At 36.6% G+C, this 18,280-nt stretch overlaps 1 protein-coding gene across 5 annotated transcripts in view; it reads right to left on the bottom strand.

Annotated features, from left to right (window-relative positions):
• nav3 (neuron navigator 3) overlaps nt 1-18,280 on the bottom strand; it is a 384,230-nt gene that overhangs the window by 315,760 nt on the left and 50,190 nt on the right. For 3 of the 5 annotated variants that reach the window (XM_031898936.1, XM_031898938.1, XM_031898937.1), the window contains exons 2-3: nt 7,948-8,064; nt 3,859-3,979 (exon numbers count right to left, since the gene is read on the bottom strand). The gene's annotated coding sequence lies outside the window, so the exon portion shown is untranslated. The remainder of the gene's footprint in view (nt 1-3,858; nt 3,980-7,947; nt 8,065-18,280) is intronic. The other 2 variants (XM_018092258.2, XM_031898939.1) reach the window with 1 other exon arrangement.

Raw genomic sequence — 18,280 nt, 5'->3', positions numbered from 1 at the left:
TATAAGAAACCTGATTCTACTGCAGATTTATAGCCAAAGGATGCTACTTATTCATTTTTAACTACCTATCAGCCACAGACAAGCTTTTTTAGTGAGGAAAATATATTCTGTTTGACCTTTGCCTCACTGAATTAAACTGAATAATTGAAAAAATCATTCTGTAATTGAATCCCAGCATATAATTATTGCCAGCTAGACTAGAGAGAATTTTACCTTTAATCTACACCTCAGCAACCTGATGATGAACATTACAGTTAAATGCATCAGTAATACAGTGCTCTTCATGAAGTCCAACAATGGCACGTCGTTTTCCAAGTGCTCTATTAACACAACAAGCTCAGAAAATAATTACAAGATAATAAATTCAACATATAATAAACATTCTATGAAATAAAAAAGTTGACGAGCTGTCATGAGTTACTGCATTTTATTTGAACATCTGCAAGTGGAGAGGACAAGCTGGGAAATGAGGAGCATATTTAATATGACTTCAACTAGTGTGCTAGAAATAAATTAAAAGCCCTGCAGGGTCCAATCATTTTATTTATGGAGCTTCCTTGCTGCATTTTTTTCCACTAAGCTATAAAATATCATATTCACAGACTGCAGACAATTTATATTTTTCAGGTTCACAGTTGCAAGAGCATTTTAAATAAAAAATAGTGCTTTGCATTGTACCGAATATTACATATAGGGGTGTGCGTATACTGTATGTTGCTCTGAATGTATGGGAAAGGTCTCAATGGTGCTCTTACAGATTGTGACACACAATGATACAAAGAGTTGGATTCTATCTATTAAGAAATGTTTAGGCATCTCAGCAGTTGAACAAATATACATAAGAAGCCAGTCAAAACAAGATGTCAGTCCTTAGGAGTAGAAGAAGGCATTTTCATCTTCAATTATGAAAAAGGTCATTATTTTCAAAAGTGGTAACTTTCCATGTAAGGTTGTGATAGCAGATTCTATTAATTGAACGAGAATTTTAAAAACACAGTTGAGACTTTCTTCTATTTAAGTACCCTTAGCTGAACAGGCTGACCATTGCACCATGACAGGCTTTCCATCATTCTGATCCATCAAAGTTATTCACCTCAGTAAATACATGGTATCCAAATGTAACATTCATACAAAGGATGTGTAAGCATTGTATATAAGCATTAATATTTTAGCATAACATACAAAAATACCTTTACTGTATATACCACTCCAGTACCAACCAGTGTACAGAGCTATGTCTCCCATTTTTACTTAATATATTTCCCCTGTTGTATTGGAACAATGGGCACTTGTCTGTCTAAGTAGCATTTGCTGACACTGAATATTGTATATACATTCTGCTTGTGGATATATTTTCAGGGTGTTCCTGCCCTTTTCTGGGCAATCCAGGCAACTGGATTATAGGATATGTATTGGTATTTGACCTTCCACACATGTGACCAAAGTACACAAGACTAACCAACTGGATTGCAGAAGACAGACCTGCACCTATCCCCATGTTCACACAAGCAGAACAATATAATGATTGAGTTACACACAAAATTTGATGATTATTGAAGGGCCAGTCAAAAAGGCTATTTTGCCTAGCATAGAATAACAGTACATTATGATTAAACACATATATAATTTCATTTTTGGTGCAATTTTTGTAATATGCTTTTTTAGATGATTTCTAGGAAGAAGCTTATGAAAAATGAGTGCTAATCCCATATACATTGTGAACTGCATTTTTCAGAGAACACCTGAGAATATATTATAAGTGTGACATGAATGTAGATCTGTAATTGAATGAATCAGGAATTGAATTTAAATCTGGTACATTATTGCTCTTCATGCGATTGTCTGGTGTTTTTAAGGCAATGGCACACACAGCAATTTTAGGAGCTATGACACTTTTGTAACACCACATTGTACTCGCGGGCCAGGCGATTCTTGTTTGACAACACAAATTTTTGAGTGACACTTGTCTAACCCACAAGTACTCCACTTGGGACCAGGCAACTGCCATTAATATGAATGAGAAACAGTTTCTGAAGTTTTGTCACTGGCAAGTAAAGCTACTAAACCAGGGGTGGGCAAACTTTTAGGCTCAGGGGCCACATTGACTTAAAATTTGACAGACGGGCCGGGCCAGTGCTTACATGCAGTCTTGACACCAAGGGGCTGATTTACTAACCCACGAATCCGACCCGAATTGGAAAAGTTCTGACTTGAAAACGAATATTTTGCGACTTTTTCGTATGTTTTGCGATTTTTTCGGATTCTGTACGAATTTTTCGTTACCAATACGATTTTTGCGTAAAAACGCGAGTTTTTCGTATCCATTACGAAAGTTGCGTAAAAAGTTGCGCATTTTGCGTAGCGTTAAAACTTACGCGAAAAGTTGCGCATTTTTCGCGTAAGTTTTAACGCTACGCAAAATGCGCAACTTTTTACGCAACTTTCGTAATGGATAGGAAAACTCGCGTTTTTACGCAAAAATCGTATTGGATCCGAAAAATTCGTAAAGAATCCGAAAAAATCGCAAAACATACGAAAAAATCGCAAAGTACCGATCATTACGAAAAAAACGCAATCAGACTCCATTCGACCCGTTCGTGGGTAAGTAAATCAGCCCCCAAGTCTCGCGTTATGAGACTTGCGGAGTTGGGACAAAGCGAGACACACCAATCCTCAGTGGGCCGGATTAAAAATACCGACGGGCCAGACGTGGCCTGCGGACCGTAGTTTGCCCACCCCTGTACTAAACACTACCTGTGCTATTGCTCGGTTTACCATGTTATTGCCACCTTATCTCTTTGTCCTATTAATAACATTGGCATCAAGCATAACTTTTACTGCCCAGTCTGGTACAATACTGGTCATGTGGCAACTCTAGCTAATGCAACAGTGGAAAGGTACGTGCATTAATGTTTAACTGGCCAAAAACACAGCAAGTTTTGTAAAATAGCCAAGACAGAAAGTGCCACATCCATGGCTAAATAGGTGTATACCTTATGGGATTTTTTAACCTTAATAAACTATATCTATCTGAACCCTTATCAGATTCCAAAAGGATGAAATTGATTTAGTGCCATTCAGGGATCACTAAGTTCTCTTTCTCCAGCCAACATTAGCTTGACCATGGCCCATTAAGGTCCATACACCTGTGCCGAATGACAAGCATTGTATTACAAGGCATGCTGGGTAAAGCCAAAAATGTAATGCTTTGTAACCTGGATACTTAGATTGTAAGTTCAAAAGGGCAGGGACCTCCTTTCTACTGTGTCTCATACCACATGACACTTGTTCCCTGTGCATTTATATATTTATTGTATTTATTTATTACAACACTTGTCCTACCTGTGTGTAATTTTGTATTTTGTAAGATTGTACAGCACTGCGGGCCCTTGTGTATTATACATACATACATACAAATATCATATATTAAACTTCTGCCTCCCTGAAGTGTTACCATATGAAAATCACTTCTGTTTGAGCTGGTAATTCGAGGGAGATGTTCTGCATACAAAAAAAATGAATATTGTTTCATTTGCTGCATAACAAGTATCATGTTCTCAAATATATTAGATTGCTATCACACAGTTGATGCACTAGTGTGACTAATCAGGTACACCCATACATAAATGCTCTGCTTCCAGAACCGCATTTCTAGCCACTTGCTATGCACCTCATACATCAAGCAGGCACACAATTCATGGACTTCACGAGCTGCACTGCTCTCTAATAATCCCTAATGTCAATCTAAATGCCAGTGCTTATTGTAAGAATAACCGGCTTTGCTACACATGTACAAATCATAATTAGAAGGCCTGTCAGAAATAGATCATGTTAATACTAGAAGAATATTATACCTACATAGCAAATTGCTTTTATGTTTTTCTCTCTTCATTTTCAGTTCACGTTAAATATATTCAGCTGTGCATAGTGAATGTAAATTCATTTGACTGCTGTAGGGAGGGGAGATTTGTTTGTTTAGCTGTAGAAAAAGACAAAATAGTCACATCAGCTCTACAATATTGCATTCCACACTGTTCACTGAATGATGCTGACAAACCAGTTCATTTTAAAGTTAAAGTTAATGGCAATCAATGACCTTGTGGTTTTATTTTCAGACTGCCAACTGATCCATGTATATTAATACCAGTTTTTATGAGGCCTAATGCAATATGCCCAATGTGGGTCATACAGCAATTTATTTTGAAATTCATTTTTGCACAATGGGTATCTAAATTGCAGGCAATATTTCACTGGGCCACTGGCAAACCCTGTGAGGTACCATGCACCAATTTTACTTTGCAGGACTAGTTCTAGGGTGAGTGAGACTTTTTTCCCCTGTAAGTACAGTGCAAGCCTCAGAGAGGACCCCATAGCTAGAAAATGGCATTCATATAATTGCAACTTATATTACCTGCCAACCTTTAGCTTAAGTGAATTGTGGTGCAACATCTGCAGACAGTGGCATAACTACCTATACAGCATTGCGGGACATTCATGGAACTATCCAGCACAGCGGGATCCGCAGGCTGGAGATGTTCATGCTTCGTTGGCTGCTTCGTTATGCCTCTCCTTGCGCTGCACGACAGGCCCTTTTATAAGGTTGCGCCTGTGGGTGTGACGTCATTACGCACGGGGCGTAACCTTATAAAAGGGCCTGTCGCGCAGCGCAAGGAGAGGCATAAGGAAGCAGCAGACGAAGCACCTATGGGAGGTGGGAGGTACGGGGTGCGGTGGGGTGGGGTGGAAACTGTGTATAGGGGGCACTGTGTATTGTGGGCTACTGTGTATGGGAGACTACTGTGTATTGGGGGCTACTGTGTATAGGGAGCTACTGTGTATTGGGGGCACTGTGTATTGGGGGCTACTGTGTATTGGGGGCCACTGTGTATGGGGGGCCACTGTGTATGGGGGGCTACTGTGTATTGGGGGCACTGTGTATTGGGGCTACTGTGTATGGGGGGGCTACTGTGTATGGGGGGGCTACTGTGTATGGGGGGGCAAAACTGGTACTTAGTTATAACTCACTTATAACTGACTGCCTTCTCTCTATATTTGTATTTTAATGTAGGAGTTGCTATATTGTTTTCCTTAGGTCGTTCAGTATAAGGGTATAGCACATTTTCGTCTGCTCCCGCCATTTGATCTATATAAAAGGAGTATTTTTTTTTTTAAATGGGGTGTGGTAATTGGGGGGTGACCACAAAAAGGGGCATGGTCAAAAAAATTTGCCGCCTTTGATTAAGGCTTTGTTTTTAAGTGTTTTTTTGGTGTGAGAAGAGTTGCATTTTACTGTCACACTGCAGACATGTGGGCAAGATGTAACCAGTAAAACTACAGATTTCTAGCTAATAAGCCATGAGCATACTGCCTCCTAACCCCACCCATACAGAGAAATAATAATATTAACATCCCAAGTACTACATTAACACCATAAATAAGAAACCAAATCAGTACAATTTCCAGCTTGGTTTTGGCCCTCTAGTAATGTGCAGACACCTAAACATACTACAGAGCAACACATCTAAACAACAAAAATATCCCATCCATATGTATAGCCTTCCCTTTATTTGCACAATTCTCCATGTAAAACTCAAATACCTTGAATTTGTGAGTTTACAATCTCAAAAAAATCTTGAGTCAAAAATCATAAATTGAAAAAATGGCTTGCATTTTACTTGGGACAACTTCCATTGGCTTCTACATAAACTCGCAAGCTTTTAGATGCCGAAGTTTTTTGCACTTAATTAATATCAAACATTTGAGTATTTGAACCATAATTGGAATATTGGGAGTTTTAGTGCAAAAAAATATAAATTGTTGAAAAAAAATTGAATATTGATAAATCACCCCCTTGTTATTTTTAATTGCTTATCTTTCTTTTCTGGTCCTCTTCTGTTGACCCATTCTGACTTAAAAATTATTTGTCTTATAATGCTGCTATCTATATAATACGAAAAGGGTTTTTTTTTACACTTATTCTTTTTTTATTGTTTTTTTTATTTATTTCCATTTCTAAACATGACACATATAAGAGGAACAGTAAGGTTGGATAAGCTAAACACACACACAGGAAATAGGCAGGATTTCTACTGGAAAATGTACATTTAAATATGTTCATTTAAATAGCTCAAGCCTCAAGCAATGTTACATATGCATTAAATGATAATCCCGACTTGTATGCAATGAGGAATCCTAGCTGATTTAAAACTGAATTTAAAGAAGGATAAAGCATGATTGAGGGAGAGTTAAAAACAAATAAAATAACAATAGATAAGGTTCTAGAGTGATATATAATTTAAAAAAAGCCCAGAATTCTTACAAAAGCTAAATCTTCAGGAATTCCTATCCTAGCCCTTCCAATCACCAAATGAACTTTTCTGTATTAAGTAAAGTAGATTTCATTTTCATTCTGGTGCACACGCTGAAGTAATGGAGCACTTATTTTCTACAAAAACCCTATAAATACTCCAGGAACACAAACTCCAGCATGTGAAGATTGAATCTAAATTGATTAATGTACTGTATATCATTCTTAAGGCTTCAGCTTTTATAGAAAATGTGGCCCATTTCCTAATTGCACCAGTGCAGTTATCCAATTGGCAATCCAATTGCCAATTATCTTTAATAAGTGGGCTAAGGCTGATGCCACACCAGGCGTAGGGCTGATTTTTTCGGCAAGCGGAAAAACGCTTGCCGAAAATTCAGCCCTACGCCTGCTACTTGTGCCTGCACCCGAATGAATGGGATACGCTTGGGTGCAGGCACATGTAGCCGATATCAGCCCCACTGTGCATTTTGTTCGGGGGAAGATATTTGTGAATTTTAGACAAAAATGCAAAATAGGGCTCTCATCCTGCACTCTAGAGAATTAGCGATATCACATCAAAATATTAACAAATTCATTTGAGCTGTTGTTTGTGCTTTGCAAGTGATGTAACTCCTAGTGCACTATTTTGGTTTGTATAGGCCTTAGGAACCCTCTGGGATATGTTTTTATTATAGAACATGGCCATTTGCATACTAGCGGTTCTCTATGCACTAGTGCCCTGCACATCAAAATTATACAATTGACAGTTTGTTATTCCAGAACAGCAACACCCACTACAACTAATCAGTGACTTTTGCATTTTATTATGCACAAAAAAAGCTGCTTTAAAAAAAAAAAAGGTTTTGAGCTCGTGTCATCTTGTAGTGCGATTTTCTCACTTTTTTAAATCGGATATTTCATGCTCAGTGATTTTTTTATTGCTGATTATGGATAGAAAGGATTACATTCATTAATCCCTTCAAAGTTTAATCAGTACAATTTAAACAAAGTGTAAGTAAACAAGATTTTCCAGAGTTACAAACATAGATAAGCTAAACAATCACAATTCAGATTCACATGAAAAGATTCATACCAGTTTTATCTAATTGTTCAACAAATTGGGAAGGAATCCACCCAAAACAAAAATACTCCTTTTCAGATTAGCTGCTTATACAATGCCTTGTAGGGAGACACAGATTCTCAGTTCCACTTATATCTAGGCCATTGTAGCACATTCACCTTTTGAGCTATTCCAGTTTTACTTTTACCTTGTAGCTGTTCTACTGAAAAATGAACTTCACCCAAGACTCAGCATTTGACTATATATCACACCATCAGTTCTCCTGATGTATGCCTACTAATGCAAAGGAGGCCCACAGAATGATACTATGGATGCAGGAAACTTCAGCATGACAAGTCTGCTAAAAACTTTAGGAAAGTAATTTTATCTTCTAGAAAGACAATTGCCCAAAACACAAGATCAATCCATCAATCTTGATTTAATTCAGGAAATTTTGAACCACATCTATTATTAAAGACATGTTAACAAATTTTATAACAACTTTGCTCTGATCCCCCACATGTAATAAAATAGTTGATAGTAACCCATAGCAATTAAAGTGTTTTCTAATATGCCTTACCCAAGGGCCTTGTGGCTTTCTGTCCCAGCTCCCAATGGTGCCCCACTCAAAACCTTCTGTTAGTTCATACATTCAGGTTGCAAATGGGCAATGTATCTTCTTTACACATTACTGTTCCTACAAAACAAAGGAAAGTAATTTAAAGGAAAGTTAATTAAAAAAAAAAACAGTTCAGTTTGTATGTTCAGTTCAGTGGACACTGTCCTCATAGAACATTAAATTATAATAATATTTTTAATATTTTAGACATGCTTTAGTAGTTTTTATTTTTAATGTCACAGTAGAGGTTTCATATATTTGGTTTAAAACTTTGGAGCATTTGTTTGCTTTGCCTGTGCTAAACCTCCTATCTCTCTCAAGCAAATGTTTACCTCCACCAAAGGCATTCCAAGCAGGAGTCCAGTAAATGTTAATGAAACTTCTAGATCTGTCGTTCTCCCCATTTTAAAACGTGTAATGGAGGTGACATAGGCCTTGTTTACGACTTTGTAGTGAATAAACCTATCCTTAGTGGAAGTTAGGAAATCATAACAGTTCTTTGTTGTTTCTTCCCAGTCCTCCCGTATAGCCTGAACCAATCATCATCATCATCATCATAAGGTGTTGGGGGAGTAAATTTAGGAGAATCCGATATATCCTTGAAATCAGTTTGAAAATTTCAGATGAGTGTACAATATTTTGAATTGTTTTAGCAAAATAATTACACATTTATTCTTACAACGGTATTGCATTAAGGGTAGCTTTGCTGTCCAGGGCAAAGGAAGAACAATCTTTGAAACTAAACTAAAGAGCTTACTCAAAGTAAACGGCAAAAAGAAAAACAGTTGTGACTATGTTCATATAATTATGCTAAACTAACAAGTTATTTAAATTGCTGTACCATTTAAGTACAAATATAGTTTCTGCTGTGGTTTATGGCACACACCTAACAGCAGGGTTTTGTTACTGTTACTTAATAATGTTATGCCAAACATATAACTGAGTGCATGAATTACTGTATATGCAAGGTTTTACAGGGTGGGTTCTACAGCCTTCCTCTCTGCTGACAAGTGTTGACACTTGCTCTGCCCAAATTATGCCGTCAAGGACCCTTTAAAACAGTGATTCCCAACCTCCCTAATGCCGCAACCCTTTAATACAGTTCCTCATGTTGTGGTGACCCCCAACCATAGAATTATTCCTAAGATCATCGGAAATATGTGTTTTCTGATGGTATTAGGCGACCCCAGTGAAAGGGTCGTTCGACCCCCAAAGGGGTCCCAACCCACAGGTTGAGAACCACTGCTTTAAAATGTTTTGTTTAAACCAGCAATTTACTAGGTGTACTGTATACACAGTACAGGGATATTAAAATAAAAACTTCACTGTCAGCTACAGGTGAAATAAATACAATGTAATGGAGGATATTATTATAACAAACTACATTATATACAGAGCATTTCCCTCAAGGTGCTTCTTGTAATATTAACAATGCAATATCGTGAAGTTGTTAAAAGTACAAGTAATTTTCCTTGTTTTCATTACCATGCAGACGTGCCATGGGGTAATAAAATACTAAGCATGTTTTACACTGCTATTGGCTCTTTCAGAGGTTATTCTTTTTGACAACTTCGGAATGTATTTGCCCACAGAAATGCAAGCAATCTTTGATGTCCAGTGGGGAGACGGATGAAATTCTACAAAATGTCTTTGAGTTAGACAGAAGCTGCAGGCACTGGAAACAAGCCAGATGAAAAAAACCCCATTATTAATTATTTCCATCATGAGATGGACTTCTGCGCAGCCTAGCAGTTATTAGAACTTCCACACCAAGCAGGAAATAGTGTAGTGACACAGTTACATTCACAGAACCTACAGGAGAAACCTCACAGCAATGTTTTCTATATAACATTTTGTTTGATTGTCTTTAAATTCTGTTGATACAACATATTCATAAACAAAATATATATAAATTCAGGCTAGAGAGAGACTGTGAAAATGATGTGGAAATATTTTAACGGAGATGCGGCAATACCGGTATACCCTTGCTTTTTGGCATAGTGCCCAGAAGATGCCAAACTGCAAATAAAGAACTATAATATCTCAAAAAGTGAACACAATCCACAAAAAAAAAATTAGTTTTAACTACACTGGACTCTTTATTAACTTTAATATAAGCATCTCATTTGCAAACTATACTTACATATAGTATGCATGTTACTTTTCATGTAGAATGTTTGTACTTAGACATGTTATATAGAAACTTGGGCAAATAGAATGACAAAAAATGCAAAACTTAAAATAAGCACAATTTAGAAAACTGCCAAGAATACAATAGATAATGCAAATCCATATTTAGGTAATGTTTTCCTCAAATACACCTCCATAATTAATGCTGTATATTTCATCTTACAGGATGATAATAAAAAAACAACAAAACACAAATACAAGAGTATTGTAGAAATGATACCTATATTGGCTAACAATAAAAATACATTGCAAGCTTTCAGAGCTCTAAGGCCCCTTCATCAGGCAAAATACAAATGAGAACTGAAATGGCACAACATTTATACTGATAGATCAGAGAGAAGTGTTCACAAGCAATAAATTAGGAAGTTACAGATAGATAGAGATAACTTGTGAAGATAGTGAAAGTAATTAAGGTTTATTAGGGTGGGTTGTAAATAGTCCAGGGGTCTGGATTCAGTCAGATCAGATAGTGTGACATGAAACCTGACCCCAAATTAAGGCCCTGTCTTAATGTGTTGAATAACTCCATACATTTGAATTCATAGATCTTCCATTCTCCTTCAGATCCAAAGTTCCCTTTTAGAATTAACACCTTCTGATGAAGGGGCCTTAGAGCTCCGAAAGCTTGCGATGTATTTTTATTATTAGCCAATATAGGTATCATTTCTACAATACTCTTGTATTTGTGTTTTGTTGTTTTTTTATTATTATTTTTGACACTGGCTAACACGGTACTACAGTTTTTGTTTTGTGATCTTACAGGATGGTGATCTTTACAGCACAGAAAAACAAGGAGACAATGTTACAACATTTTGTTTATGCCTCTCACACAGGTACATATAAGCATTTATATTTTAAACTCTTCCACTGGGCTCATTGAAACTATTCAGAGCCAAGGTTTACTAGAAACAGAGCAGAAACTAGGAAGTAAAAAAATCTATCCTGCACATCATTTATTATTTTGAATGCTTTATTAGAAAATACCTTCTAAAACTTGGCTTCCGGTCATTTGAAATAGGGCGATACGGCAATTCAGGGCAGAATCCACTATGCGATGATCGACTGATCGATCCTAGCCCGACTCCTTCCTATACAGAAGGAAGGCTAGGATCGATCAATCGATCGTCGCATAAATAAATCATGTGCAGGATAGGGCAATTATTGGGACAGGGTAGAATAGCAAACATGAGCACTGCTATAACTATTGACAATCCATATTTCACTGATAATATTAATGCAGTCCAAATATTTTATTTTTTAAATAAAGTAGACCTTATCACATCATAAAAGCTTTAACCAGAATGACAAGAATTGGGAAATAAAGATTTGTCCTTTACAAAACAATAGGGTTTTCCACAGGTGAAAAACCTGCATGTTGCTCAAGGGAAGTATACTCTATGGGGCAGATTTACCAAAGCACAAATTCGAATCCCGAATAGCAAAAATTCGGATTGGAAACGAAAATTTCGCGACTTTATCGTATTGAACAATCGTGAACGGAAGAAAAACCTTTCCGACTCTGCATGATTTTGGAAGCCTCACAGAGGAATCAATGGCACTCTGCAGCTCCAACCTAGCCCAAGGAAAGTCACGATACTGAAGCTTAAATGAACTTTTGTACTCGGCACAACAATATGATTTTTTCGCGACAGCAAAGTCGCGAAAAATATACGAAAAAGTCGTGACGGTGACTAAATAGTCGCAAAAATACCGATCATTACGAAAAAAACGCATTCGGCCACATTCAAAGCGTTCGTGCCTTAGTCTCCCCCTATATATATAGCATTACATAAATGCACACAAAATTTCCCTTACTGTCTAAATAAATGAAATGTCTTATTGTTGTACTGGTGGAAAGAATGCAATTGCATCTGTTCCTCTATTACACATGATCTGTCAATTGTTTGACTTAGCTGCTGCATTCAACAATTTAATGAATGATTCAGTGGAGTTCAAGTAAGGGCATATGTCCTCTGCTGAACTTCCACGTTTATTACTTAATTTAGAATGCAAATACACCATATAAAAGAACTTCACCTAAATTCTTCTAATACAGGGGATACATGTACAAATTATTGTAGTATCAATCCTTCTTTGCAATCATGATAAATGTGTTTTGGTTAGCATGTGTACGAAGGTGGTGTGATCCTCCAAAACCTCATAAGTCTGCATTCATTTGAATCCACACACCCACTAAGTTGTTTCGTTACTACACCAGCGGGTACCTTAATGTTTTCTGTACCCTGGTTAAGTAGCAAACAGGCAGTAACCAATTGAGGTGACTAGTGCAGCCGACCAAAATAAAAAGAGGTACTAGAGACGTGTCAAGTAGGTTGCTAAGTGGTGCACTGACACCTAGGAGCAAAAGTGAAAAAAGAAACCATTACAGATAAAATATGAAACATTGCATGAGTTAAAGGCCTGGCACATTGTACAGTATATGACTATGAAGAGGTAACTAGGTACATGTATAGTAACTAAATCATATAACCCCTAACTGTAGAGCTGGCCTCCTGGGTGGGGAAGGGGCTTGGAACAATAACAATGGGGGCCTAGCTTAAAAAATGAAGACATGGAGCGATTAGTGGCTGCAACTTTAAAAAAAAAAAACTTAGTTGTGGCGATTTAGCTTGCATAGATTAATATTAACTATTAAATATTAAACACATGCTTTTTTCAGATCACTGTTAATACTTGTGAAGTCAAGTCAGTGGAATTGATTAAACATATATTATCGTATAAGGGAGGTCTGAAAGTAGACTACTAACGCATGGAACCTTTGTTAGCAGTTAGATAGTTAGAAGTTGCAAGATGGGGGGGTAGTACAAATTCACTTTCTAGATACACCTGAAAGCCCAATCTGAAAGTCAGTTAGGCTGAGATTTGGAGTGAAAATATATTAGCATTCAGAAAGGGGTAAAAATTTGCTTTTAACCCTTCCCGATCCTAATTAGCACATGCTAATTGGGATTCAGATTCGGTTCAGGACTCGGCAGTGTGGGGTGGGTTCGGCCGAACCCAAAAAAGTGGGTTCGGTGCATCCCTACTAAATATCTGACAGCCACTGCTATACACTGGATTTATAAATGCAACTAAAAATGGTATTATTATGGTCCTCTTCCAGTTCTAATAGAAACATGATTCTGGCATTTGTCCTTCAATTTTTTTTTCATGAGCATGAAAAAGAACACACTTGTCTACCCCATGGGAAAAAACAATCCAGAGTTCCAAATAAAATTCTCTCTCTAGATTATATCTTCACTCTGTTTGTAATAGCATAATATATATATAAAGCAATATAAACAATTAATGTAGTTTCTTTCTGCATACTCCTACTAATTCTCTGCTTGGGGCAAATAACATTATTCCCACTCGGAAATGCTGACTACAACCATAGAGAGCATTTTAATATGATGTACTACTGCAACGTATGCAATAAGAAAGAGCAGCAGTTTTACCCTTCTCTTACAACTACACAAGACTAAATTTAAAAAAAAAAAAATTCTTTGATTTTTTTCCACTACCACCAGCCCTGAAATTTTGCATTTAAGTCTTATCTCAAAACAATGAACATTTTTATTGGCTTCATTTAGAATTTAATTTAGATAACCAATTCATGGTCCGTTCATATCTCTTAGTACTAAACCCATCTTTAATGTCTAATTATCATATTGCTCTGAAAAGAAAGTTACTGTTATTGTAATGCATATTAATTCTTCCTTTTCATAACGACGCTTTCTAAAGATGACCTTAAAAAATGCTAAAAATGCCTAATATGTAAGACAGTAAATGCTCACTGATGCCCAAATTTCTATTTAATTAAATATGCTGCAATTTACACAGTATATTTCATGATATAGAGACTAAAACTGAAGAGCAGCTTTTGAGGAAAAAGGTGTGTAAATCAGGGTACAGTACTCATTTTGCACAGTAGAAGTCTTAATAAAATACAACAAATACAAAAAATAGAATTTAAGATTATCTGATCATTTTGTGCATTTTAATGTACTGTATCATGAGGTAGCATGTTTGCAGCTCTCAGATTTCAATGTACGCAGGAAGTGATGTTTCAGTAAAGGCACAACACAGCACATAAAGCCCTGATCTGTATCTGTGGGTTGGTAGTCCCCCATACTTAAACAGAAAGCAAGTCCTTTGCACAACCAAATTCAGATAATATATGAGATATATATATATATATATATATAATATTTTCATGTTTACAAGCTTCTAAAACTGCATTTAGCCATGTTCTATCCCCATAAGATCTGAAAGCAAAAAAAAAAAAGTTAGTCAATGTGTCCATTTTCACTACTTTCTTAGAAAGGTAAATAGTGATGAGCGAATCTGTCAGCGAAAAATTCGTGAAACAGCGAAAATGTCGCGTGGCAAAAAAATTGACGCCCGCAACTATTCTTTGACGCGCAACTATTCTTGCGCCAATTTTTGGACACGCACCACTGGATTTTATAGCACTGCAACAGAAGGCCAAATGCAGATAAGTATGGCTTACTTAGTAGCAGAATGTGTTATCTGGGTGTACAAAATTCCACTAGAGAGATCCCAGTAGTGCAGAATTGGAGAACTTGGTTAACAGTGTAGAATTTAGAATTATTTAAGGGCTCTCAAACACTAAAGTCCGTCTGTCTAGGACTGACCTCTTAAATAAGCCATTTTAAGAAATTCACTGGGAAAACTCTATTGAATGAGATATTATAAAGACAGCATTTGTGAAGTGTGATGATCAGTGACACATTTGGAATATCTATTGCCCGCACACCTTGTGTTCTTTATTGCTATTCGGCCTGGTACACTCTTCCAAAACAACAGAATAAAGCAAACAACCGGCACCTGTGGCAATCCCAAGCAGGGATGGAAGGCACACCCATGCAGTTACAAACCATATCAAGAGAATTCTGCTACTACTTCATAGGATGCATCCAAGCAAAGAAAAGAAAAATCAAGTAAATGGCTGTACCAACCTAGGCCATGCATAGCCCTATTCAGTATGCATGCTTGCACATACTGACTGTAGTGGTTTAAAAATAAAACAATATATTGATCAAACTGAACACACTGGGGGGGGGGGGGTTTGCCGCTTCATGCATTTGGTCCTGTTCTATGCACACCCATAAAAGCAGTAACATGTAAACATTGTTTTTACTTTCTACATATTGAAAATCTTGATTCAGATAAAGCTTTCCCAGCATGAGAACAGAGATATAATTGTCTTGTACATCCTTAAATTTCGCTAATCAGTGTCAGATATTTATAGCATAGCAGATTGTGAACGACTGTGAGCGTTGCCACCCTGCTACTCAGCTTCAGGCTCATTCTTTGCTTGACGAGTTATTGACTTAAAGCATATCACAAAAATCTGTGTGCAAAGCCTGTGGGAAGTACACTGCAGTACTGTATTTAATGTGATACACAGGGAAATATGAAAAAACCCTCATTATAAGGCATTGTCCTGTTTCATTTAGAAAAGACGTGATTAGCCAAAGCTGCTGTGTCGTCAATCATCCAAAAGTGTTTTATAAAGATTCCAGAGACTCCACATTTATTCTGTACCTGTTACATAGATTGTTTTTATGGATGTTATGTATTAAGAAGTGCTACCATTGGATCATTTATAATCACATTAAACAAACAATGTGCAATTTTTACATAAATTATTTGGAAAACAAGTAAAAGAGAGACATCCAACTTAAGGGGCAAAGTGTGGATGAATTATGCCCTGACAACCGTGTACAAAAGGAAGAACAAAGTTACACTGAAGGTAATTCATTTTTCAAACCATTTGTTAATTGTACCCTATAAAAGCCATTCTTTTCCTCCTTCACATCAATCTGATGTTTTTGAGATTATTAAAGAAGTTAACTTATTTTTGAGGTAGTTAGTTAAAAAAAAATTGGACAAAATGATAATCTTTGGACTGGGGGGGAATGAATTACCCCTGGAATTACAAGGATTGTAAGGGTTATTGAATTTTCTTAACGAAGGTTATAAGAAGACTGGAGAAAACAATGATGAAGTGGTTCTAATAGGCAACTGGTGTAATCAATTAAGAGTAAAATCTCAATTTATTGCTTAATCTTCCATTTGTCCATATGTAATTTTCATGATCCTAGTTCTTAAAGAGATCTTTAAATTGTCCACCAGGACTTATTAGAAAAATGTTTCAAGGAAATAAATGACAGCTATAATAGGAGGGTGGAGAGATTTACATATAAAACAATCATATAAAGAAGGAAATTTAGTTATCTGGCTGAATAAGAAGCAGAAAAACAACTTATATCTGACATTTCAAAGGTCTTTATGAGCACTTTTCATATGTTATGAAGTGTGTAGGCAGTTAATATTGGTAGAAAAATAGTACAGCACTTTTTCACATTTATGAAGTTTGCCTTTCCTTTCTCCTCATACTTTTAATTTACTAAGCATAGACAGTTATTTTTTGTGCTGAAACAGATTGTGAATTAAATGAGACATATAGGGGCCGAATTTTTTATATTTGTTTGTATTAAAAGTACAAAAATTTCGGATTGTGGTTGTAAGAACATATCGTGGTACGATCTGAAAGTTCCAAAATTTTTGTATCAGAACGATCGTAAAAGGCGAGAAAAACTTTGACTTGATCCTTCTGTGCATGATTTTGGAAGCCTCCCGTAGGACTCAATGGCACTCTGCAGCTCCAACCTGGCCCAAGGAAGTCATGATGAAGCTTGAATGAATTCTGAAACTTTCGTACTCGTTGCGACAAATACGATTTGTCGCACAAATTGTCGCAAAGTATGAAATCACAGAAAATACGCAAAGTTCTAAAAAATAAGAATTTTTAGTATTTGTACATTAATTAATGGGCCCCATAGTGTAACTGAAGATCCCCCTAAGCTGGTAGCTGCTGGTTTCACTCTGGGCTAAAAATGATCATTAACTGGCCCTGTAAAATGACCCCTTTATTGGAGCTCCCCATAGATCTGCTGTTGCACAACCAATGAGAGGCTTCAGTTCCCTTTCAAGTCAGTCTAGCGGCTAAATGGTTCCTATTGTAGTGTAGTATGCTAAGTGCCACCGGCTTCCGTGAACAGCCTAGGATAAGAATCAGCAGGTAGTGAACAGATGGGTGGGACTAGTAGGGTTTTTTGAAGAAATGTGTAATAAATTAGTCTAAAACTATTTTTTTAAGCGCATATAATCACTGGCACATTCTTGTTTTTTTTTTGTTCCCCTTAAATAGTAACAATAAAATATATAGTTCTCCATTTTCTATGTGATCTATATGCACAAACGTCTAGCTCTACCTAGGACAAAGACTGGGCATCAACACTCCAAGTCCTGTTGCCATGTTTTAACCCCAGGGCCCCTAAGCTCTTTGCTCTTTGTACTGGTACAATATGCTGCTTAGTACAAACAGGGCGATACACAGACCTCATGAAGCATAACCACTAGAGAACTTACCATATACCAGATACAGAGAAGATCTGGGAGAAGCCAGAGCCCAAGGAGGGTGACCTACATTAATGCTTTGAAGTACTTTATCTCAAGCATTTTTTTAAATACACCAATAGGAAAAAATATAACAATGGTCAAAAATAGACTTTGTTGTTTTCTTGGAGTCCATAGAAAATCCTTGGTTGATGCAGGCAATATGTTAGTTCTGATTAAACACTTAACTGTAGATAAGAAAAGAAGGAACTTAAATGCAAACACAAAGTGCATTGATTAAAGCTCCATGTATAAAGAAGGTGTTTTTTCCTTTCAAATATCTGATCAGACCTACTTCTATTGTATCTATCAAAAGCCTATTACAAAGAAAAAAAGCATTCATTGACCCAGAAAACTCTTTATAATTGAACAGTAAGGGATAATATCTTGGTCAAGAAGTCCCATTGTAATGCTAATATAAAACAAGCCCCAAGCACAAATAATACTGTGGAGTTTGATCTCCACAGCAAGGAGATATTGGATAATGATATTCAGAGTATCATCTAGAAGTACAGATTACCAGTGAGTAATGCCATAAGTATTTTTATGTCTTACACATTTTCTGCAAGCATTTCCTGTGGCCTGTATCATAGAACATGTACGCTGATATCACATT

This window comes from Xenopus tropicalis, chromosome 3 (genome assembly GCF_000004195.4).
Source record: "Xenopus tropicalis strain Nigerian chromosome 3, UCB_Xtro_10.0, whole genome shotgun sequence".
In the NCBI taxonomy this organism is placed as follows: Eukaryota; Metazoa; Chordata; class Amphibia; order Anura; family Pipidae; genus Xenopus; species Xenopus tropicalis.
This window is presented reverse-complemented; position numbering and strand designations above follow the sequence as displayed.